Source organism: Jaculus jaculus, chromosome 2, assembly GCF_020740685.1.
Source record: "Jaculus jaculus isolate mJacJac1 chromosome 2, mJacJac1.mat.Y.cur, whole genome shotgun sequence".
In the NCBI taxonomy this organism is placed as follows: Eukaryota; Metazoa; Chordata; class Mammalia; order Rodentia; family Dipodidae; genus Jaculus; species Jaculus jaculus.
In genome coordinates this window covers 90875418-90899862 of record NC_059103.1, presented here as the reverse complement: position 1 = coordinate 90899862, position 24445 = coordinate 90875418, and the positions used below count along the sequence as shown (strand labels likewise).

General features: G+C 40.2%; 1 protein-coding gene across 1 annotated transcript in view; it reads left to right on the top strand.

Moving 5' to 3' along the window:
• The window catches only part of Alpk1 (alpha kinase 1), a 155883-nt gene that overhangs the window by 21461 nt on the left and 109977 nt on the right, over positions 1–24445 (top strand). The window lies entirely within an intron of this gene.

The following is a 24445-nucleotide window of genomic DNA, read 5'->3' as shown; positions in this document are numbered from 1 at the left end:
TGATTAGTTTGGTTACCAAGCTCTTTCTTCATACACAGAATAATTATGACTTTTATCATTGCCACATTAAAACATTTTAGATTGATTGAGATAGATATTGAGGACACTCAACGCCTACCAAACCAGAGATCCAGAGGCTCCTAAATGCCCATCACTGAAGTAGACTTAAAATGCTCCCAGCATGGCTCAGGGAATTTTTCAGAAGAGGGGGTGGAAAGATTGTTAGAGCCATAAGTTGGGACCTTTTGCACAGAGACATTGTCTCCCCCGTCCCCATAATGCATGACCCACAATCCCCATGGGGTTGACCTGCATCCCCAACTAGGAAGGCCTCTTCAGGAAAGGGGCAGGGAGGACAGAAAGGATGGGATTAACATGTGTTATTTACATACTAAATACGTCCATACCTAATAAAAAATAAATAAATAAATAAAACATTTTAGATTTTCATACAGCTGGTTAGATTATTTTTCTAAGATGAAATTCAAAAGGATTGAAGCAGTTTTACCAAAATGAAGTTCAGGAAAGATCATTGGTCAGATGAATTATACACATTGCTACTTGAATATTTTACAAAAATTTCTTCAGGTCATTAGTAGCCTTATAAGTTATTTGGGCTCATTTTGTTCTATAGCGTGCCCCATTTGTTTTCCTTAACAAGTAAGCTATTGAAGTAGTTTAGGGTTACTCCCTTATGTCGCTGTTCTACCAGAAGAGGGCAGCACTGATACTCTAGGAAGAACTAATTTCCGGGCTCTGAAAATTGAGAATGACAGTTGGTTCTGATGTCCTAAGTAATATTCAAAATTGAGTCATTTTCTGGGCCATAAGATATAATTTGAAAGTTTTCAATGGGTGTTCTTAAAATCTTATAAGGTACTTGTAACGCAGTGAGGTAACACATTTGTGGAAATTTCTGGTAATACTGATGAAGCTAAAAGATATTTTGAAGTTTTTGCATTTGGAGAAAAAATAATAGAGGGTGAACAAAATTAAGCATTTTTCTCGAAACCACTAGCGTATATGGAGAAAATATTTTAGATGTAAAAGAAGGTATCTGATTGCATTTGAACATTGCAGATGGAATTGCACAAGCATCGGCACCTCAGAGAGGCTTCTGTGTTCAGCCCACACTGCTTTTGTAAACATTGCACACAATAGGATGTTTAGTGCTGGTACCTGCTAGACGTGATTCTAGGGATTACAGTCATAGAAGAAAGCATAGAAGAAAGTTCTTTTTGCCATCCTAAAGTATATTTTATAGTGGGCAGACAAACATCTCATAAAACTGAATAAATTAATCCCTCAGTTATAATTCTACTTAAAATGGCTCCAAGTTAAAATCTGGGCTCAACTTCAAAATTAGAGTTTAAGTTAAACTGAAAACAGGGTTCAAGAAAAATGCATTTTGAGTTTTTTAAAAACATTTTATTTATCTATTTTATTTATTTATTAGGGAAAGAGAGAGACATAGAGAGAGTGATAATGGGCGCCCCAGGGCCTCCAGCCATTGCAAAAGAACTCCAGAAGTATGCACCACCATGTGTATCTGGCTTACATGGGACCTGGAGAATGGAGAAAAGGCTTATGTCTTAATCACCAAGCCATCTCTCCAGACCCAAGGGTTTTTGTTGTTGTTGTTGTTTTTGTAGTATGGGAGGTGGTCTGAGACTCATGATCCTCCTGCCTCTAGCTCCTAAGTGCTAGGATTACAGGCATGCACTACTACATCCAGCTGCTTAAGTTCATAATGCCCATTATATTATTTCTTGTCTTTTAACTATAAATAGTGTAGATAAGGAAAAATTCACATATTCATGAAAATAACATTTCCAAACAGTGGTGAGTAGTTGTGGCAACAACTGTACCCACTTAAAGTAGCATGCCCCATGCCTCTGTGGCCGTCGGCTGCCAGACAAATTCTATGACCTCTTTAAACTCTGCTGTTGTCCCTTTGGCTTCCATCACATCACTTCCTGGACCCCGGCTAATGAAGCAATTGAGGCCAAAGCTCAGCTACTCCCCAGCCACATGACTCCATCGTGACATGATGGAGATCTTGTGAGTCCCCCCCCCCCCCGCTTCCCTTCATCCTTCTCTTATCGCCTTCAGAGCTGCCTTTGGACCCAGGACCCCCTCTTTCCCAGCCTCACTTACTCCTGACACCCCCGTTCCCAGGTTTTCCTCTGTGTGATTCGGAACACTTTATCTATAGAGAATACTCAGATTTTCTGTAAATCATTACTCATTCTTTTCTTCTTTCCTCATACCTCAAAAAACAATATTCTGCCTTATATCCAAGCCCACACTTGTTCTCTTAAGCCAAAATTGTGATTTGTTTCATTGTTCAAATCCCTCTCTTACTGGAATGTTACTTTTGCTTCCTGACATTTTTTTTTTAAGCTTCCATCTTAGCTAGGAGAGATTCATTTCCTTGAGACTGTGACTCCATCTTTTTACTACTGTGGGCAGTGGTGCTTCTAAAAACAGTAGTGTTTATTTATTTCCTTTACTTGCTTGGGTAACTCACTCATCAGCTTCTTCTGGTTTGTCCTCTCAGGAAATTCCTAGTTACAAAGTCAACAAGAGCTTCCAGCCTCTGACTTTTTTTTTTTTTTTCCTTTTTGCCTCTCCTTAACCTCTTTCTTGAACTTCCTGTAGAACTTGTTGCTATCTATACCACATCTTGCACTTGCAGAGTTTTCACATTTTAGCTGTTCTTTTTAAAAATTAAATTTTATTTTTAAAATGATTATACTCTTATATCCCTCTGTCCTAAAGTCCCTGAGGTTATTGGTATTCACTGTGGGTCCTAAAGGCCTCAGTCAGTCTATGGGGGCGGTGGAGGGTGCCTCAGGCTAATACCACCCACTCTGGGGGTCTTACAATCTTTCCACCCAGTGTTCCCTGAGCCTTGGCAGCCATGTTAGAAATCTGATTCAGTGTTCTCTGTAACCTCTGGACTTCTGTTTTGATGAGATGTGGTTTACCATGGTGTCTGACGCCACCTCTCTATAACTGGTAGTCAGGCTAGTGGAGAGAGCAGTACTCATGTCATCACTTCCTCTGCAGTGACTCCTGAGCCCCTGAATATGTGGTGGGGGGTGACCTGTCTAGTGGTAGGCAGTTGACTATCTTTTCTTGTTGTATTTATGTATCCTACATCTCCCCAGTATTCTCTTTCATCTGTAAAAGAACCAAAAGTGAGAACACCAGATGCATCTGTTAAAGTCTATTTTCCTACATTCGGGTCTCTGAGTAGAGGTAGTCTCTAGAAATCAGCTTTTATTCAGTTTATCTTTCTCTCCCTTGACCTGGGATATCTCCTCTATGTAGATGACTCCCAAATTTATCTCCAGTTTTAATCTCCCCTGACTTTAACTCACATTCCCCATCCTCTGTGGAGAAGTTTCATCTCTCTTCAGGTTCCCATGGAGATGTTCAACAGGTCAATTGCAGACTCAGCTCCAGGGGTCTGTTTTGCCCACTGACTGCAGCCATGCTCCACATATACCATGCCTTCATTCTGGCTGCAGCATCATCTCAATTCCATTTGTAGAGACTACATGAGCCCTGGTAGCTGTAAAACTGAAGCGTTGGGGCTGTAGAAGCAGTTCAGTGATGGAGTGCTTACCTAGCATGCACAAGACACGAGGTTTGATTATCAGGTCCCACTAACACACACATACACACACACACACACACACACACAGTACAGCCACAAAGAATTTTATTACTGTGCAACTTTTACCTTGCCCACCCCTCTTTTCTTGGTGGCTTCCATAAGCTACTGCTCCAGTTCCTGGTTCTCCATCAAAATTAGGAATGGTTGTCCCCAGCCTTCACATCCATGTCAGGCAATCTTAGACAATGTGAGCTTGTAAGTAACTAAAAGTTTTCTAGGATCTCTAAGCAATGTCATATCTTTTAATATTTATATTCTCTGGCTTTCCGCAGGAATTTTACTCAAGCTTCTTCCCTAAGGGCAGGCCAAAGAGCAATGGAGTGCTTGGTACTGCATTTGTATTTCCACTCCTACTTTTTTTTTTTTTTTCGGGTGAGAAAGAGAGACAGAGACAGAGAAGAGAGAGAATTGGCAGGGCCTCAGCCACTGAACTCCAACGTCAGATGCTTGCGCCACCTAGTGGACATGTGCGACCTTGTGCTTGCCTCATCTGTGTGCATCTGGCTTATGCGAGATCTGGAGAATCACACATGGGTTCTTAGGCTTCGCAGGCAAGATCCGCAAACGCTAAGCCATTTCTCCCGCCCCTACTCCTACCTTCATGTTGAAGAACACTTCCTTATCTTAGAATAGGTTCCTTGCCTCCTCAAGGCTCTTTCCCCTTCTTTCTTCAAGTTTATGGAAACCTTCACCATTCTTTTACTTTCAGTGTCTTTACATTTAAATGTAAATATTATTTCATTCACCAGTCATTGTCTCCGTATATCACCCCATTTTCACATGTTGACTATCTTTCCTTATTGTTGAGATTGCTCATACAGCCCAACCAGATGCCACAGCCCCTTCCTCGCTATTTCTGATTGGTGGGACCAAGGGTGCCCAGACAATTCAATGCAACAAGCCAGGAATTGAGCTATAATCTTATCTTTGAATTGAGGATGCTGTACTGAGCTAGTGTTTGTTGGGAGGTTGGATCAGGAGGTCATGCAAACCTGCGGCAAGTGGATGAGAAATGTTACAGAAGGGCTGAGCAGAAGCTGCCTGTTGTGTCTACCTCTGCTCTTTTACATTTCCAGCGTGGTGCCTGGCCTTGGTAGGCACTGGATCCCCAGGAAGAGAGAGAGCCATATACAGAGTGAGCCGTCAACAGCTTTCCACTTCCTGGTTCTAATCCCTCACAATGACTGTATTTCCTATCCTTATGGCCACAGAATACACTGTCTATATGTGAAGTTCTCCTTTGTGCTAGAGCTGGTTGGGTGTGGTCAAGCCTTTGCAACTAAATTAAAACTAAGATCTTTTTTTTTCACTCAGAAGCTCCAGTCATTAGCTCTTAAGTCTACTTGTCCCAAGGGACATAGGTTGACATGTGAAACAGAGATCTTAGTGCCTGTCCAGAAATCACTAAATGGCGTAAGAGAGGCAATCTTCCATTTTGTCTAAGGTAATCTTGAAACTCAAATTCAACTGGAAATGAATGAATTATCTCCAAAGGTAAAGCCTGGAAATCTTCTTTAAAGACATCCCTGAAGAAAATATGGCAGAAACTATGGTTTGAAGATTCTTTTTCAGAGGAGGTCTTGGCCATTCTGTGTGTATAGACCCAGGCATTGTTGGGTGAACATGGCTTCATTTCATGCGCACGGAGAGGATGGAGGCCTGGAGAAGAGGTATCCACCTCTCCTGCCCAGGAAGAAGAGCGGTAGGGAAGCCTCACCTCGGCCTTTGGGGACGCTGATGGCCGCTGGATGGTGAGGAGACTTCTTTGCTGTTTCTGTCTCGTTTCTGTACCCAGTTCTGGTGCAGCAGATGGAAGAGCACAATTGTTCTTTTCTATTCACCAAAGTAGTAGGATAGCATCCCTGTCCTGGGGGGCATGTCCATACTTCAAAGAGCGGAGTGAGTGCATACTTGGAAAGGCCATAGAATCTCATAGGTTTAAAAAAAATAGAAAAATGAAACACCTGAAGGCAATGAGGTGGCTTTACTTAAGGCATAGCTGTGGCATGAGCCATACCTCGGTTCCAAAACCAACTTTACAACCTAAAAACTAACTCCAAGTCCCTTAGTTAAGCTACCTAACCTCTTGTATTCTTACATCTCTTATCTGTAAAATGAGAATAACAATACTTCATAGACTTACCTTTAGTATGGAATCAGGTAATGCCTGTAAACCTTTAATCCAGTGATACCAAGCTAAATGCTCAGCCCAAGATGGATATAATTTAAGGTGTCAGAGTTTTGTTATGCAAACAAAAATCTTTTAATGAAAAGTGTGATATTTTTATGCTAATCAGAATTAAAAATGAATTGTTTTAGGCTGAGAAACAAGACACTGAAGCATTTATTTAATACTTTTTCACTATTACATTGTGAGTATAACTCCCTGAGGGGTAAAGAAATGTAAGAGCACAGTAACTATCTAATAAGGCCATAGTTATGCATCAGCAGTCACTAATCATGAGTATCAACAGGCAGCCATGTAAACTGTCCTAGTAAGAGGCCCGTGGACATTCCAACATTCAATTTTCTATAGACTTTAAAAGCAATTCAAAAATTGCATGGCCTGTAGATGGCGAACTTGGATAATGGAAATACTAAGGAATGAGAAGAAAGCTGTGGTCTTTCCTTGGCCAAAAAAATAAAGTGGACTAGGTAAAACTGATGCATAATAAAGTCTGTCCATGACACAAAACTCAAAGGACTTTTTGGTAGTACACAGATTCCTCTTCAACAGGGACCGTCTATCTGTTTGCTGAAGTGAGTCTGTAGTCCATGTAGCATAGTACTAAGGAAGTGGACAGGAAACACTAGCTTCTTCTAGTAAGATTTGGCCTAGCTGAAAGTCCACACGAGATGCAAGAGAAAGGAACATCTAAGTTCAGGTCACAGGTCGACTTCCCAGCAGGCTTTTGAGAGGCACAAAAATGCTAGCTTCTCAAATATGCATATGCAACACTGCTTAATTATTCAAATCCACCCTACATGTCCAAAATGTCTATATCTTTTTATCTAGATAAATAATTATGTGTGCCCTTGCTTGCTGTTGAGTGTTTGTTCTTTGTACTCCCCAAGGTAACCCTTTAGGGACCAATTATCTTTTATTGACATCATTTCAGAGGCTGAGGGAAATTTCAAAGTGTCATGCTGGGCATTCCTGAGGGAGCTCTCTAGTACTTTTGTATAATCTATGTGCCCTATTTGAGAAATGTGGTCTTTTAATCTGTTTCTAATTCTACCTTAGAGGAAGAATTTTACCATCCCAGACCACAAAGGCAATATTTGTGGACTTGTGGGGAGAGCTGGTTATGATTTTCCAAAGCTGCGCCTGCTTGTGCAGTGGCCAGAGAGGTTTTGTTGGTTCTTTCAACTGTGACAGAGCAGCTCACCCGACATGATGGACTGATGACCTTTTGCTGCATTATAAAGCAGGGTCACCAAACCAAAGAGCATCTCAGCGTGGGGGTCAGGTGAAGGGACGTCTCTAAGCTTCCATGGTGTGTCTGCCCTGCCATTTATCACCCACACATTGGACTCCCCATAATGTGTGCTTCTGGAATGCAGAAACTGTGCCATGTTCCTCCTTGCCCTTAGCCTTGTGTCTGACACAGACTTGTATATAGAAAAGAATGGTGACTGGATGAGTGAAAGACTAAATCTACATGCTAGAGAACAACACAAAAACACGCAGGAGAAAAGATCAATTTAAAGGAGGAGAATACGACCCAACCTTTTCTAGAGAAATATACCCATACTAAAAAGAAGAAAAAATGGCTGGAGAGATGGCTTAGCAGTTAAGTGCTTGCCTGTGAAGCCTAAGGACCCCCGTTCGAGGCTCGATTCCCCAGGACCCATGTTAGCCAGATGCACAAGGAGGCACACACGTCGGGAGTTCATTTGCAGTGGCTGGAGGCCCTGGCGCGCCCATTCTCTGTCTTTCTCTATCCACCTCATTCTCTCTGTCTGTCCCTCTCAAATAACTAAATAAAACAGAAAAAAAATTAAAAAAATAAAAAATAAAAAGAAGAAAAAAGTATTGAGTAGGTTACATTCAACCCAGATCATTTATTTACTTATTTATTTATGGTTTTTCAAGATAGGGTTTCACTCTAGTCCAGGCTGACCTGGTATTCACTACGTCATCTCAGGGTGGCCTCGAACTCACAGTGATACTCCGACCTCTGCTTCGTGAGTGCTGGGATTAAAGGCATGCGCCACCACACTCAACTTCCAAGGCATTTATTTTTACCTCAAACTTTGAAGAGGCCCTCTTATAACTAAAATCCTTGCTCACTAGTTCTAGTGAAAACACATCTCTCCAGAGATCACAGTGTTTGATTACTTAGGGCTTTGCCCTTTCCCAGATCCATCTATTTCATGTCTTTCAAAGCAAACTCTTAGCTCTCATGCTGAGGCAATTTTGGTTTTGAGGTAGCTTCTAAAAGTCATGAGCTTGCAGTTCATCCAAGATGTAGTAAACATAGAAGTTATCGGAAAAGCTAGAAATCATAAGCTATCATATAAAAGGGAGATTTGGATTTAAAGACACTCATTACTGAAGGGCAGACCCTAGGGGAGGGAGAGTGAATGGAATTAGATTCTGAATGACAGTCCCAATAAGAGCAACAGCATCAGAGTGCTGTCCCTGGGGTTCACAGTGGGCAGCTGATGTGAAATAACAATGATGGGTGAGGACACATGGACACGCACAGTGATGGGGTACAAGATTGTCATGTCTACCCATGGCAAAGAACTCAATAAAAACTGGTTGAGTAGACAAGCTATTGTGTGATTGAGCTGCTAAGCAAGGCCATGAACTGTTGCATGAAAGGCAGAGTTTATTTATGTATTTATGCATCCATTTAAGACCTGGTCAAGTGGTATTGAAGTGATATCCATTATTGAAATGTACAAAAACCAGTGGAGGAGAAATTAAAATCAAAAACATAGTTTGGTGGCACACGCCTTTAATCTCAGCACTCAGGAGGCAGAGGTAGGAGGAGCACAGTGAGTTGGAGGCCAGCCTGAGACTACAGAGTGAATTCCAGGTCAGCCTGGGCTAGGGTGAGATTCTACCTCAAAAAAAAAAAAAAAAAAAAAGTCAAGGAAAGGAAGCAATGAACATGCTGAAAACCTGAGGTGAGTGGATCCTTACAGTAGGGATGACTGGGAGCTCTGGGTCCCTTGACAACCAAGTCAAAGGAAAAGCATGGCACACTATTCTCTTCAGCCTGCAAACAGACTGTGTAAGTTCATGCATAATGCGTACTTATTCTTGGAACCTAATTCTGGGGAGAATTTACTGTGTGGCCATGTAAATAAGAGAAAAGAAGACATTTGGCAAGTTTTATGAAAGCTGTATGTGTGTTTACACAGGCACAACTATAAGATAGTGAACACCAATGTATTGTTATTTTATTTAAAAGAGGTGGCAAGAGAGTGGGAAACTGAATTAACTTATTCAAAATACTGCACAAGAAGAAAGTGTGAACACTGGTCACAGTCCCCATTTTTGTGGTTGATTATATGACACTAGGTTTATGATTTGCTGAATCTAGCACTGAAGATTTAGCTTAGTGGTACGAGTACTTGCCTAATAAGCATTTAAGCCCTGTGTCCAAAACCCCAATATATACTAATTCTAGGAATTTTCCCAAGAAATGGGAAAGTAGTGTGAGAGGTCCCACTCCTACTTCTTCCTCTTGACTCCGGGCCCCACATGCTCTGTCCTTTGGTAAAACACCACCATATATGGATGATTGAATTGGAGCATACACTGTTCTCCCTAGACCAGCACCCTTGCTCATAAAATGTCCTCCAGCTGGCTCCAAAACTGAGTCTTCAATAGACTATTACTCTGCTTTGTGAGGCCAGCTGCTCCTGGGTCATAGTAAGACCAATAAACCCTGTGGGAAGTGGCCCATAGCATCTATAGACCAAAAGTAATGTTATGTGATTACCATGGGTGAATTAACCTTTCAGTAAGACCCCAGAAGGTGTTGCTAATCGAGCCTAGCAAAGAAGTATCTACTCAAGGGGAAAAGTGGTTACCAAGCCCACAACGAAAGTCTTTCTAACTGGTTGGTCAGCAGGAGGCTAGCCATGCTACTCCAGGTCTTGGGTTGAGACATAAGGATAGTGGGGCATGCATTTGATTCTAGCATCTTTTAAAATTATTTATTTATTTATTTATTGTTGTTTTTTTGAAGTAGAGTCTAGCTCTAGCCCAGGATGACCTGACCCAAAATTCACTATGTAGTTTTGAGGGTGGCCTTGAACTCATGGCCATCCTCCTACCTCTGCCTCCCAAGTGCTGGGATTAAAGGCGTGCACCACCATGCTGGACTTGCTTCTGGCATTTAATAGTGGTATGAAGGCAGATCTGCCTTAATAAAGGAAGTTCATGGAGTTACGTTCATGCATAATTTTCAGGTCTGTTAATATGACCACTTGCTTCTGGAACCAACTGAAGAGCTCTAGTGAGATGGGAGAGGACACCTGACATTTGCAGCACTGTCTTCTTACCCATTGGACTACTAAAGGTGGTCTGTGAGGGCAGGGGCCTCAGCACATTTCACATGGGGTACAAGCATACATGGCCTATTCGGAGAGGTCTATCTACGTACCTCTACTCTAGGTCTCCTTGTCATCAACATTCAATCTTGTTCTCTTCAGTTTTCTTAGCAGTTCATAAAAAAAAATTGGGCTTGACATATGAATCAGCCTTGTGAGAATCTTTACTTTTGGGCAAATTGTCCTTCATGGCCAGCAGTGAGAAGAGCTTTTATGTTGCATCAGTTTACTTATGGAGGAAATTTTATGCATAATCATTAACAAATCGGTCTTAAATCTCTTCTTCTCTGACCACAGAGCAATATCTATGAGGCTCTCTGTGCATATAGACAGAGATGTCATTGTAACAAGATTAGGTATCATGGGAAGGTGAGCCACTTTCTTAGCAAACTATCCTCTGCCTTAGAGCTTGCTTCAGTCTTACTTGCACTTGATAATGGAAAGCTGCTGTGCACAGCCAAGAGTGAAAATTGGGCCATCAAATACCATGCAATACTGTGCGTCACCTCAGCTACCGTGTATAATCAGTGCATTGCCCAGGACCCAATACCCAAACCAGATGACTTTCAAGGAAAGCTATCATTTTTCAAAGGAATATAGCTTTTCTATCAATTCAAGGGGATTTGTACTGTGATTCTCTTACTTGGGAATTCTGCCAGTTCAATATAATGTCCGTATGTTCACTGAATTTCCTTACCCCATGTAAAATATGAATTCCCTTCTATTCACTGCTTTTAACTGCCCACCACAAATATCCAGAAAATAAATGGTGTTTCCAGTTCAGAATGCCAAAGAATAAGGCATTTTGAAGGCCATTGTCAATATTGGTGAATGTTCCTATGATACTGAATAAAATAGTGCATACTTTTGCACATGAAGTTTTAGAAAATGGTTTACTTCATTCTGGAGGTATAGGAACCTTGGCATATTAGTAGAGGACATATATGCCATGATGAAAAGACAAGATAAAGAGCAGCATTTCTTATTATCTTAAACCATGTCACACAGAGCCCCTCCAATGTTTGAGCAGGCCCTTGTGCCCAAGGTTTCTTTAGAATACATGTACTCTGCTTAAAGCTGAATAAGAAAAGAATCCCATGTTCCATGGGACATCTTTGTTGCTTATATACAGCTGCAGCTAGAGCCAGGGAGGAAGGCTGGATGATGAGGCTCTTGGATACATTTTCACCATCCTGCCCAAGACCAAGGATGAGCCTACCAGAAGTTATGGTGAGGTCATTGATCCATTTAGAGTTGGTTCTTGTGCATGGAAAAAGATAAGGATCTATTTTCATTCTTCTATATATTGACATCCAATTTCCTCAGCACCATTTGTTAAAGAGGCTGTCTTTTCTGTGATGAAGACTTTTGGCATTTTTGTCAAAAATCAAGTGGTTAAAGCTGCATAAGTTTACATCTGGATCTTCTATTCAGCTCCATTGGTCTATATGCTTGTTTTGTGCTAGCAGAAGTATGTGACTTTTGTTACTATGGCTCTGTTAATACACCTTGAAATCAGGTATAGTCATACTGCTTGTGGCTCTAACAATCTTTCTGCCCCCTCTTCTGCAAATTTCCCTGAGCCATGTTGGGTTCTTTTTAGGTCTACTTCAGTGATGGGCTTTTGGGAGCCTCTGTGTCTCTGGATCTCTGATTTGGTAGGAGTTGAGTGTTCTCTGTGTCTATCTCCTTCACCCTTGTGCTGATACCAGGTTCACCACGAAAGCAGCACTCTTGCTCATTTCCCCACTTACTCTGCTTTCAGCTGAGGCCCTTGGAGTTGGAATTTTGATGGGGATTTCCTTAACTCTATAGATTGATGGATTGCTTTTGGATAGATACACATTGTGACAATATTGATCTTTCCATTCCATGAGCATAGGAAGCCTTTCCATTTTCTAGTGCCTTTCTTTTTTCTTTTTCTCTTCCCTTTATCTCTTTCTGTCTTTCCCTCCCTCCCTCCCTCCCCCCCCCCTCTTTCTTTCTTGAGGCACTTTTGAATAGAGTGTTTCCCTGATTTCATCCTCAGTGGTCATTGGTACACAGGAATAATGATTTCTGGGTTAATTTTGTATTCTGCAGTTGGCTTAAAGAGTTTATCAGCTCTAATAGTTTTCTGGTGGAATTTTTTAGGGTCTTTTATTTTTAGAATACAAAAAAAAAAAAGATAAAAAATAAAAGACTACAAAAAAAAAAAGATATTTTGACTTCTCCCTTTTCTCTTTGTATTGCTTTTATTTGCTTCTCTTGTCATTTTGCCTTACCTGACTTTGCATGTTGAATAAGAATGGAGAGTGCACATCCTTGTCTCATTCCTGATTTTAGCGGAAACACTTTGAATTGCCCTCCCGTTTACTACATTTGCATGCATGAGGGTTATGTGTCATACATGAAATACTTCTTTTGGTTTATTTTGATTTATTTATTTATTTGAGAGCAACAGACGGAGAGAGAAAGAGGGAGAGAGAGAGAGAGAATGGGCGCACCAGGGCCTCCAGCCACTGCAAATGAACTCCAGACATGTGCGCCCCCTTGTGCACCTGGCTAATGTGGGTGCTGGGGAATTGAGCCTTGAACCAGGGTCCTTAGGCTTCACAGGCAATAACTTAACCACTAAGCCATCTCTCCAGTCCATGGAATACTTTTTTATGCTGAGACATATGTGTGTCATCAATAGCCTTTCCAGGACTTTTATCATGAAGGGATGTTGGATTTTGTCAAATGTCCCTTTCATATGTATTGAGATGATCATGTGATCTCATTTGTCATTTACATGATATATACTACATTTATCAGTTTCCATATGTTGAATCATCCTGTGGTGAACAATTATGGGCAAGTTTGGTAAATCCTCAGGATGAAATTCTATGGTAAATTCACATTTAACTTTTGAGAAATTGCCAAACTGTTTTCCAAAGGAACTGTATCATTTCACATTTGTACTTACAAAGAATAAATCTCTTTTTCTCACATCCTTGTCAAAATTTATTTTTGTCATCTTAATTAAAGTGAATATAATTTGATGATAATATGAGTATTAATACCAGCTTTATTGCTAATGAAATGAAGACACCTAAAATAATTTAGCTTTAAAAATTTTTTGAGGCAGTGCTTCAAGTAGCTCAGACTGGCCTCAAATTCCTTATGTTGACAAGAAATGGACGCATGATCCTTGCACCTCCACTTACATGCATTCAGTTTCATTATTTTTATAATACAATTTATAAAGCTTAGAAAAGCAAAAACTAACTCAGTGTTATATATTAATCCTCTTAAGGTTCTGCTTCTTAACTACTTTTCTACTAGAAACTTCTCATGGTTCCTTGGAGAAATATGCTGGAGGTTTCTTATACTGTTTATGAGAACAAATCCTTTCAGTTTTCAGAAATATTGTGAGCCATTTGTTAAATGCAACAATTAAAAAATAAACAAACTTAAAAACAAATAAATTACTTAGAAACAAAGCTAAACAACTCATTTTCTTTCTTTTAAAATTTTTAAAAATTTACTTATCAGAGAGAGAGAGGGCAAGAGAATATAGGTTCACCAGGACCTCTTGCCACTGCAAATGAACTCCAGACTTATTCACCACTTTGTGTTCTGGCTTTACATGGGTACTGGCAAATCAAATCTGGGCCAGGAAATTATATGAGTAAGTATCTGTAAGCACTAGGTCATCTCCCTAGCCCCGAACAACTTATTTTCTAGTTTTTTTAAAAAATGATATCTTACTATTGTGTATGGTTTTAACTATACATGTCTACTGTTTTATATAATAGTAGGTTGCTGTTCATTTCTTCCCAACTTACTTTTCATTGATCTTACATTGAAACCAACCATCATAGGGATATTTACACCCAAGAAATTGGCAAATACTATAAACTAGGGCTTCTTTTTTTTTTTAATTAAAGAACTATTTGCGAAATACCAACTTTGACTTTATCTTGAAAGTATTTTTTAAAGTTTTTTAATATCTCCATCATTTCTACGAAACTCACTAAAGTTTATTAAAGAAAATGCCATTTTTATATATTATCTTTTAATGTTAATGCACTAAATCTTGGAATACTATCTGCTTGGGAGTTCTATTCACCTCAGTAAAATGTCTCTCCTAAACAGCTCCAATTCAGTTTTTATTAAATTTATATTTGACAGATGGGTAACAGCATGGGTGTGGATGTAGTTTATGGCACATAAATATAATTATCTTCTTTTTTTATTTTGAGAGTAAGAAAGAGGCAAAGAGAGAGAGAGAAAGAAAATGGTACACCAGGGCTTCAGCCAGTGTGAATGAACTCCAGATGTTATCAATTTTTTTCATTCAGGTCATGTATGATTGTGGACTCATTTTATATTTGCTATAATAATATAAATATCCTGAAAATTACATATTTCTAAAACATTTATGAAAGTTAACTATGACAGTGCTTAAACATCTTTCTTAGGCACAACAGACAAGTTTTTCTACTTTCTTAATTTGATCTTTTTTTCAAGAGATTTTGTTTTCACTTATTTATTTGAGAGAAACAGAGAGAAAGGCTGAGTACAAGCACACCAAGACCTCCTACCACTGCAAATGAACCCCAGACCCAAATGTCATTTTGTGCATCTGGCTTTAAGTGGGTACTGGGAAATTGAAATTGGGCCATCAGGCTTTGTAAGCAAGTGCTTTTGACAATTGGGCCATCTCTCCAGCACTTTTAAGGAAATTTTAGTAGCTTATCAAAATTGTCCTAGAAAATATACCTCATGCAAATTTTCCCATTACTAAGTCTATACATGATAGCCTTTTATAATGCCACATCTTAACCATGATGATGGTTCCAATTATGAAAAAAAAAATTCTCCTATTTTTCTCATTAGATTTTTTTCCCCCCTAAAAACTACTTCACTGGGCATTTTAAACAACCTTTGTTTTTATTTACCTACTTTTTAAAGTCATTGTCTTTAACTATGTTTATTCATGCCCTGGCTTTACTAAACATGACTTTGATATTCTCTCTCTTCTCACTTTGTGATGAAAGCACAATTAAGATACCTGCAACTTTTCAGTAGAATAGAGTTTGGGTTGTATCCCTTAAGTTTGGTGATGTACTGTGAAAGGATGGTTCTTGAGTCGTACTAAAGTTTCTAACTGACTTGATTATAAGTTGTTAATTTCTATTAATAATTAATAATGCTTTTGTGCATTGAAGTCAAACATTACTCTTCCATTTGTGGGTTGATGAAGCTTCTTTTAGATTTACTGCAGAATGGTTTTCATAATTGTCCAATAGGAAGATATATTTGAATATGTTTATTTTGGATAATACTGAAGGATGTGCCTTTTAAGTTTGTATAGATTGATAAGCTATTTCAGTTTTATTCTTTAAAAAATATTTTAATCATTTATTTTCAAGTAGAGGAAAAGAGAGAGAGAGAGGAGATAGAGAGAGAGAGAGAGAGAGAGAGCATGGGTACATCAAGACCTCTTGCTGCTGCAAAGAAACTCCAGATGCATGTGCCACTTTGTCTATCTAGCCTGGCACTTGGGAATCAAACCTAGGATGGCAGGCTTTGGTAGAAAGCACCTTTAAACTGCTGAGCTATCTCCCCAGCTCTCATTTTTATTCTTAAATATATTCATACTGTTTTTTTTTTTTTCCTTAACAAGGCAAGTTTTTGAGTAAAATATCTCCAATAGATACTCAACTCTATCTCATTTCCTGCCTGTGTAAATAAATGTGAGAGGAAGTTGATATAAACATCATCTGAGAAAAGTATCAGAGAGCAGGAAAATCCCATGGAGAAACACATTGGTACTCTCTGAGAGGAGGCTCCCAAGCTGGGAGATTCTTCGTTCCAGTAGGATGCCTGTAGCATGCTTCCTTTTGGATGGGAGTGGAGTGTGTGAGCCTGCAGGAATTCCATCAGCTAGAAAGGAGATTCCAGCCTCAGCTTGGAGACAGCCAGCACTGAAGGCTGGGCAGCATGCAAATTCACAACAGAGTTCATTTCTCAAAGTTCAAAGTAGGCCCAAGGATCAGACACTTATAACAGGTCACCTGCCTCCAATGACCTCAGCAGAGCAAGCAAAAAGTGCCTTCCTGATTCCAGCAAGAGGTTTTCCCTGCAAACCCTCCCTAGCACATGAGGAAAATGGTCGTTAAGCATGGAGCACTATTGTGAAATGTATGTGGAGCTGTGCAAATCTTCAAAACTATTTGAATTTGGGCTGGAGAGATGGCTCAGTGGTTAAAGGTGTTTATTTACAAAATCTGATGGCCAGGGTTTGATTCTACAGTACCCACATAAAGCCAGATGCACAAAGTGGCATAGGCATCTGGAGTTTACAGTGGTAATAAGCCTTGGCATACCTGTACACACACATTCTCTCTCCCCACTTGCAAATAAATAATAAATAAATAAATAATAATAAATAAATAAATAATTAAAATAAATAAAAACCATTTGGATTCCCAAAATTATAGATTCAGATGTGTGTTTAGAACTACTAAAGCAAAGGAAGATATGGGTAAGATGTTTTACCTAGTTTTATCTAAGTGGGGGACACTTGGAACTGAGCACAAAATCTGATTCTGAATTTCCTAGGAGTAAAGACAGAAAAGAATGATATAATGAGGTTACAGGTTCATAATCAAATGAAAATAAATCTACTCATTTGCCACAAAAAGGAGCTTTTCTTGCTTTGAAATCACAGTAAAATTTACTGGGTGGGTCAAATAAAACCGCACGCCATGATGGGTAACAGATACCTTTAATGGCAGTTTTTACATTATAATTCTTTCCAAAATCACAAACCAATAATTTATATATAACCATTTATTTATTTATTTACTTATTTATTTATAAGCCACTGACTACAAAAGAAACCCCAAATCAACTTTGCTTGTGATGTAACACCTTCCTTCTTTTTGAACAGCTAAATGTCATCTGGAGCATATCAGTACCAGAAAGAACTTCACCTCTCCTGTTTTTAACTCAAAACATACATATGTTGTGCTGGAGAGGTGGCTCAGCCGATAAGGCACTTGCCTGCAAAGTCTGAGGACTCCAGTTCAATTCCCCAGTACCCACTTAAAGCCATACACACAAGGTTGCTCATGTGTCTGGAGTTGGTTCATTTGCAGTGGATAGAGGCCTTGGCATGCTCATTCTCTCTCCCTCTATCTACCTATGATATATCTTATCTGTCTACCTATCATTTATCTATCTTACAGTTGGGCTCCATTTTTTTATTTGACAGAGAAAGAGGGAGAGAGAGAAAGAAAGAGAGAGAGAGACAGAGAGAGAGAAAATGGGTTTGCCAGGGCCTCCAGCCACTGCAAATGAACTCCAGTTGCATGTGCCACCTTATGCGTCTGGCTTATGTGGGTACTGGGGAATCGAACCTAGGTCCTTTGGCTTTGCAGGCAAACGCCTTAACTGCTAAGCCATCCCTCCAGTCCATCAGAATTTTTTTAAGGAGTACATATGTTTTCTGCAATTTCGAGTTTGCCGTTTGGGTTGAAATCAGACACCTGCATTTCTCATCTCTACTTGGATGTCATCAGCTGAATTGTCTTGGGCCGTGGGAAAGCGGGCTACCTACAAATGACTGCATCTGAGTTCAATGCTGTCCTGTAAAGCTGAGGGAATTGGGAGGACTGTGACACCACTAAGCCTCGCTCCCCTGGACATCCAGGAGAGGGTCCTGTCAGAAGATCTGGTTAGCACTTGACCCTAATCAAAGGACTCCAAATGCTTGGATCTAGCTCATTTTAATCTTAGTTGAAAAGAGCGTGGATGGACACTTGGGGGAAAGTGAAGCCGGCATAGCATCTCCGGTTCAAGTGCTGTGCAGCAGTGAGCCCCGCAGACTCCGGCCTCTTCATCTTGCTGCATGCAAACAGAAGGGTTTCAGAGCCCAGAAAGCAGTGTTTTATGAGGTCGGTACAGACAGGCGCACAAGAGAACTCTGTTTATCGTCTTCAAAGTGAGGCAGCGATGGCAGGGCTGCTGCTGTGGCCACATGTAATATCGCCTGTAGCTCTTTAAAGAGGATTAGCTCAGTGCGCTGGGAGCATTCAAAGCTGGATTTCATGTAGAGCCGAATATGCTAATGAAATGTTAATGTCTATGGCAAACATTGCGTAATATGGAAAATCCTGTACCCAGCTTTGTCTCTTACCCAGTGGGAAACCAAACGTTATCATATCAGAAGAACTCCTAAGAACAACCCTGGACTTTCTTAGCATTGTGGATCTGCTTGGATGAAAACTATACTCACGCACTCGGACTCAAGTAAATCCCAACGTCAGTAGAAAGCAAAGCTCGTTTGGTATACATTCAAAAATATTTACTAGTTCTATGCCCCAGGATGCATGTGAAATAATTGACCTCCTTAGAAAGATATACATGTATTATGTGTTTTTCAAAAATGAACACTATTATTGGGAATATAAAGGGCTCTGACTTTACCTAAAATCCCTCTTTGTGAGTCTCACACAATGTCCTTCTGTCCGGTGTTGTAAATGCTGTATCGTCATACATCTCCAGAGAGTTTCCATTTCATGGGTTTCTTAAAACTGCACACATACTTGATTAATATTAAAGTGGTTTTTCACTTTAGCACTAGAATTTCAGAACCTACTTTGGCCCGGGGAAGGCATGGGATTTGCAATCCATGTAGCCACGTGTAGCTATCCATGCCCACAGTTCCTAAAGACCAAGATGGAAAGCCCCCTAAAGAGTTCGCCTCAATTGCCAGGAAATAACGATCCAGCAACCACATGGAAGCCAGTGCCCTGGCTCCATTTCTAAAGCGTGAGCCTCCATTCGTTACTGGCATTTTTCTCCATGCCACTGGGTAGCTTAGGTTCTCTTGGTTTTTGTTGGTCAGAGGTGTGTGTGTCTATGTTTACCTCACGGTTCTGAAGGGTTTGTCTCTGGATGCGGAGGGATGGTAATGTATATTCATGAAGATTGCTTTCCCCATTCACTGTTAGCGCTGACAAAGCCGGAGCTCTTTCACACAGCAAGCTGACTGGGATTGTGTGTGGGGGCTGCATGGCCAGATTAGTGCAAACAGTAAGCTCACTCCTCAGCTTGTTAGGCCTCGCCTTTCTGACAATTTCTCCAATTGTCACTTGTGACAAGGCTGTCATTAGGTGATGGCTTCTTTTGGCCATTTTCAGATAAAGATAATTTCCTTAACTTCCATTTTATTTGGCAACAAGCAGTTTGGGAGAGAAAGGAAGTGCTTCAGTGGCTCATGGATTAGGGTTTTGTCACTTCAAAGGCATCTTTGATCTAAAAATATGTGCTGTACCAAATTCATTATGTCTTTCCTTAAAGAGCTTTTAAATTTATTGATCTTCTCCTCAATTATTCTCTTTTCACATCCAGTAAGGATGTGTGAGATGGCAGTGTTGGGGAAAACTAAGAAGGAATGTGAGGGGACTGCATCCAACTGGTCACTTCTAAGGTCATTACAAGAAGGAAACAACAGGTGCTTTTGTTTGGTGGGGATTCTCTTCTGAATCCCTGTGTGACAAGGACTCTCTGCTGCCGATTGCTCTATGTATTGATACTGGTACCAATAGAATAAGACAAAACTATGTGTGATATTGTAGACCACTAAAAATAAAAACTACTCTGCACAAAAATTGTGCTTATATTCATTTTCACCTTCACTGTTGTGCCCACAGTTTCACAAGCTCATGAGAACTGTGCAGAAACAGCCAGTGGCTTCTTTGTTGACTAACAATTTGGCTTCCAAGTCTAGAGGCAATCTCACCCTGAACTGAGGCTTAATTTACTTATGTTCTCATAAATAGATTGATGGATGATTATACAGAGTAGAAAATAAGAGGGTAAAAATCTATCCATGAATATTTATCTTCAAACCATATCAAGCTGAGCATTATGACTTGGAGGGCATGTCCTCTTCTTTAGAACATGTGCTTGCCTTCCCAGCCTCCCATTTGTTGTTGTTCTAGAAAATGGTCATCTGAGATCACTGTGCCCTAAGAACACCTAGGACAAAGGGAAAAGCAGTTTCCAGGCAAAGTATTACAGCCAACCATGAACTTCTAAAACTTCACATATAGCACATCAATTTAGGACTGGGCAAGGTTCTATTTTTTATTCCTAAAATTAGGGAGTGGGGTTGATTTCAGTTTCTAAATATATTGTTTTATTTGTCACTTGACAAACTGTTGAACAATGGAATGATATACAGATAGTTCTGATGTTTAATAAATTAATTGTAGCAAAATCTTATACATTAAGGAAAATATGTAAATTTTTCTTCCCAGTGCTAGGGATCAAATCCAGGGCCTCACACAAGAGCTCTGTCACTGAGTTATACCCACAGGATATAAGTATATAATTTTTTTAACTTTAGTTTTTATTGACAACTTCCATAATTATAAACAATGACCCATGGCAATTCCCTCCCTCCCCCTACTGTCCCCTTTGAAACTCTGCTCTCCATCATACCCCTTCCCCCTCTCAATCAGTCTCTTTTATTTTGATGTCATGATCTTTTCCTCCTATTATGATGGTCTTATGTAGGCAGTGTCAGGCACTGCGAGGTCATGGATGTCCAGGTCATTTTGTGTCTGAAGGAGCATGTTGTAAGGAGTCCTACCCTTCCTTTGGGTATTATATTCTTTCCACCACCTCTTCCACAGTGGACCCTGAGCCTTAGAAGGTGTGATAGAGATATTGCAATGCTGAGCACGTCTCTGTCATATCTTCTCAGCACCATGGTGCCTTTTGAGTCATCCCAAGGTCACTGCCATCTGAAAAGAGAAGCTTCTCTAACCAAAAGTGAGAGTAGCATTATTATATGGGCATGAACATTAAGAGAAATGCTTACCAGGTAGTTTTGTGAGCATAGTATATACATTTAGCTAGACACCAGCAGATGTTATACCCCTAGGGATCAAGACTACTCTTGATGTAGGGTTTTCAGTATCAGGCATATATTCCCTCCAATGGATCAGGCCTCCAGTCCAATTAGAGGATGACTAGTTTTCCCCCATAAAAGACATGCCATTCTTGCCCCCAGTTGCTCATTTTTCCTGGCTGGCCCATCTGAAGGCTTGCAGTGTCTATTGTTAAGTATCTCCACTGGTGACTTCTCTCTCCCATTGAATTACTTGTAGCATAGCTTTTTCTGGCTGTTAGCTGTTCTACTTGGAGGAGGTTTTCAGCTCAGCGCCAGCAGGATTTCTAAGTGACCTTGAAGCCCAAGTATATGGAGTCTTCAGCAACAGGATCTTACCATCTATTCCTGGTGGGAAACCAAGAGACTTGGCAATGGCTTGTCATGTTTTGAGGACTTCAGGGACTCCCTGGCCAGCAACTCACAGGAAAGTATCCCATCCCTGGCAGTGAAAATTTTCTAGTAACAATCTATGGCTTCTGTGTGTTCCATTGTCCAAAAAAGTAGGTTTCCATATGACTTATTCATATCCTCTTAGATTTTGACTAGCCCTCCCCCACCTTTCCTTTACTCAATCTCTTCCCCTGACCTCACTTAGGCCTTAAATATGTAATTTTTAAAGCATGACTTTAGCTTTCTATAAGCAATGAGAACTGCTACTTTAAAAAAAAATCAGTTTTTTTTTTAATTTCAAAAAGCTCTTGTCATAGAACATGTCTTTGAGTTGCTTCAGAATTCTATCTTTGAAAGTTCAATGCTCCTTATCACAAAATTAGGATAAAAACAGCTCATCTAGCAAAGTTAGAAGCTTTTCCTTTATGTTTTCAGTTACTAAGAAATAGATATTATAGTTAGCTTTGCGTTATAGTGAACAAAGTGAGGCAGAAAGAATTTAAGTGACTTGCCCATTTCTCAGATTTCAGCAAATGGTACTTGAATCCTTTGGATTCAAAGTCCTGTTCTTAATTTTGGGGCCTAGCATACCCAATACAGGGCTTATAAGACCCAAATAGGCCTGAACAAGTGCATATTTATCTCACTGACAGTCCACCATGTTAGCCCCCTAATCTGGGTCCTCTCCCCTACATGCACCTGACAAATGGGCCCAGATAGTGCAGGAAAAGAGAGGTACTGAAGAGACATCATTGGCTCTATCTTGGTTTCTCCAGTGTTCTTCCCATGTTCCTGTTAAACACAGGGAGACTGACCTCTGAAGTCAGAGCGCTGGACTAGACAGTAGGACTCCTGATTCACTGTGCTGTGTCTTATAAAGAACTTCCTCTGTCAAACCCTCTACTAAAACCCTCCAATGCCATTTCTCTTGACTTCATTTGAATGAAGAAACCTTGATTTTCATCTCCTTGTGAAATCAGCACATCATTTGGAGAAGGAAAGAAGTCTGAGAAAGAATGTTTTGGAGAAAGATCTCTATTTTGTCTTAGAGTTCACCTGCCTTGTGATACGTGAACACAGAAATGGGCAGACAACAACACCATCAGCCTGCCTTGGAGGAGACAAAAGTAAACACTTTCAAAGAGATGGTGCTGAAATATGATATCAGCCTCAAGAGAGGGCCATCTCCTCCGGCCAAATGAGAAAAATCATATTATCCTCACTGTGGTATACAAATAGCTTGTAAGCCACATTCCCCATTTGAATGGTGACAATGAAGTGCTAACCTCCCGGCTGCAGGCCAGCCTGATCCCATCTCCAAACACAAACACTTCTGCCTGGGTTTTGGCTGGGGGCGTGCTGCGGCCTCCCAGCCCCCACCTTTCCCCCTCCTGGTAATTGGCTGAGACCACCAGAATTTGGAGGACACAGATGTCACCGATAGCTTTCCTAGGGAACACATTCATGCCCATCTGTTGCAGCCTAGAAGGCTGTTCATATATCCACAAGGCCTTCATTTAATTCTTGTCAGAAAGTAATGTAAATCCAGTTTACCTCAGAGGTCGCAGCCGAGGTTTATGCCAATGAGCCCCCTGCAATTTACACACACTGTAGTTGTATAGGATGAAAAGAAAGCCTTTCATGTTGGTGCATATTAACAAGAACGCCCGCCTTCCAAGGGGCTTTTTGATTGAGCTTTCTCCTGATTTTAATACAGCCCATGCCAGTTGGTGTACCCAGCTTTAGGAAAAAAAAAAAAAGAAGAAGAAGAAAAGATCTAATCTTTAAACTAAAGTTTCTTCTTTTATAAGAAGTGAAAGAGAAAGAGAGAAATCCTAGCAAGTGGCACTGCCATGTCTTTAATTATCTGTTAGAGACAGGACACCCCACCCTTGGAGAAGGTAGTGTGGCAGGAGAGCTGTTCAGGCCCGAATTATTGGAAGTTGAGGTCTAGAGAGGATTCAGTTGTAAGCACTGATCTTTCAGTGTAAAAGTGGGACGACTTACCAGTTGAATTAGTCTTCAAATTGGTTAGCTGTCTCTTTCTAGTACAGATAGAGGTAATAATGGGATTTAATTAATTTTATTAAGATTGGCTAGACAGAAATGGATTCATCAGCAAAGCGGTAGAGCACAAATGTAGAGTGATTTTAGTAGATGTCGAAGAGCATTTAAAAGGTGTTCCATTCCATTGATATTATCTTTCTCTGTATCAATACATCATGAAATATTCTGGCTTGTACACATAGGCTGATAGGCAAATGGTTTTACAAATACCTATGAAGTCAAAGTCCTTTTTGAAATTCTCAACTTATCTTTTCTAAAGATATGACCTTGGACAAATTACTTATCCTCCATGACCCTCAACTTTCTCATCTCTAAAATGGAAGTAAAGAGCTATATTGTAAGGTTGCGCCTCTGAGGTGAGCAGCACAGTATCTTAAAGAAAGAAAGTACCTAGCCAGGGCCAAAATCGTCCCTCTTCAATCTGCCTTTTGGTGGTACCTGTAACATCAAACTGTAGATTGAAAATATTAAGCTATTTCAAAATCTTTAGTCATTCCGATCTCTAGAACATGTTTTCATATTTAAAAAAATAGTTAAGGGCTGGAGAGATGGCTTAATGGTTAAGGCGCTTGTCTGTAAAGCCTAAGGACCCAGGTTCTATTCCCCAGGACCCACATAAAGCCAAATGCACAGGGTCGTGCATGTGTCTGGAGTTTGTTTGCAGCAACTGGAGGTCCTGGAGCACCCATTCATTTTCCCTCTCTCTCTCTCTCTCTCTCATAAATAAATAAATAAAAGCTTTAGAATATAAAATAAAACTGTTCAAGGGAAACAACACTAGAGCTTTTCCTTCC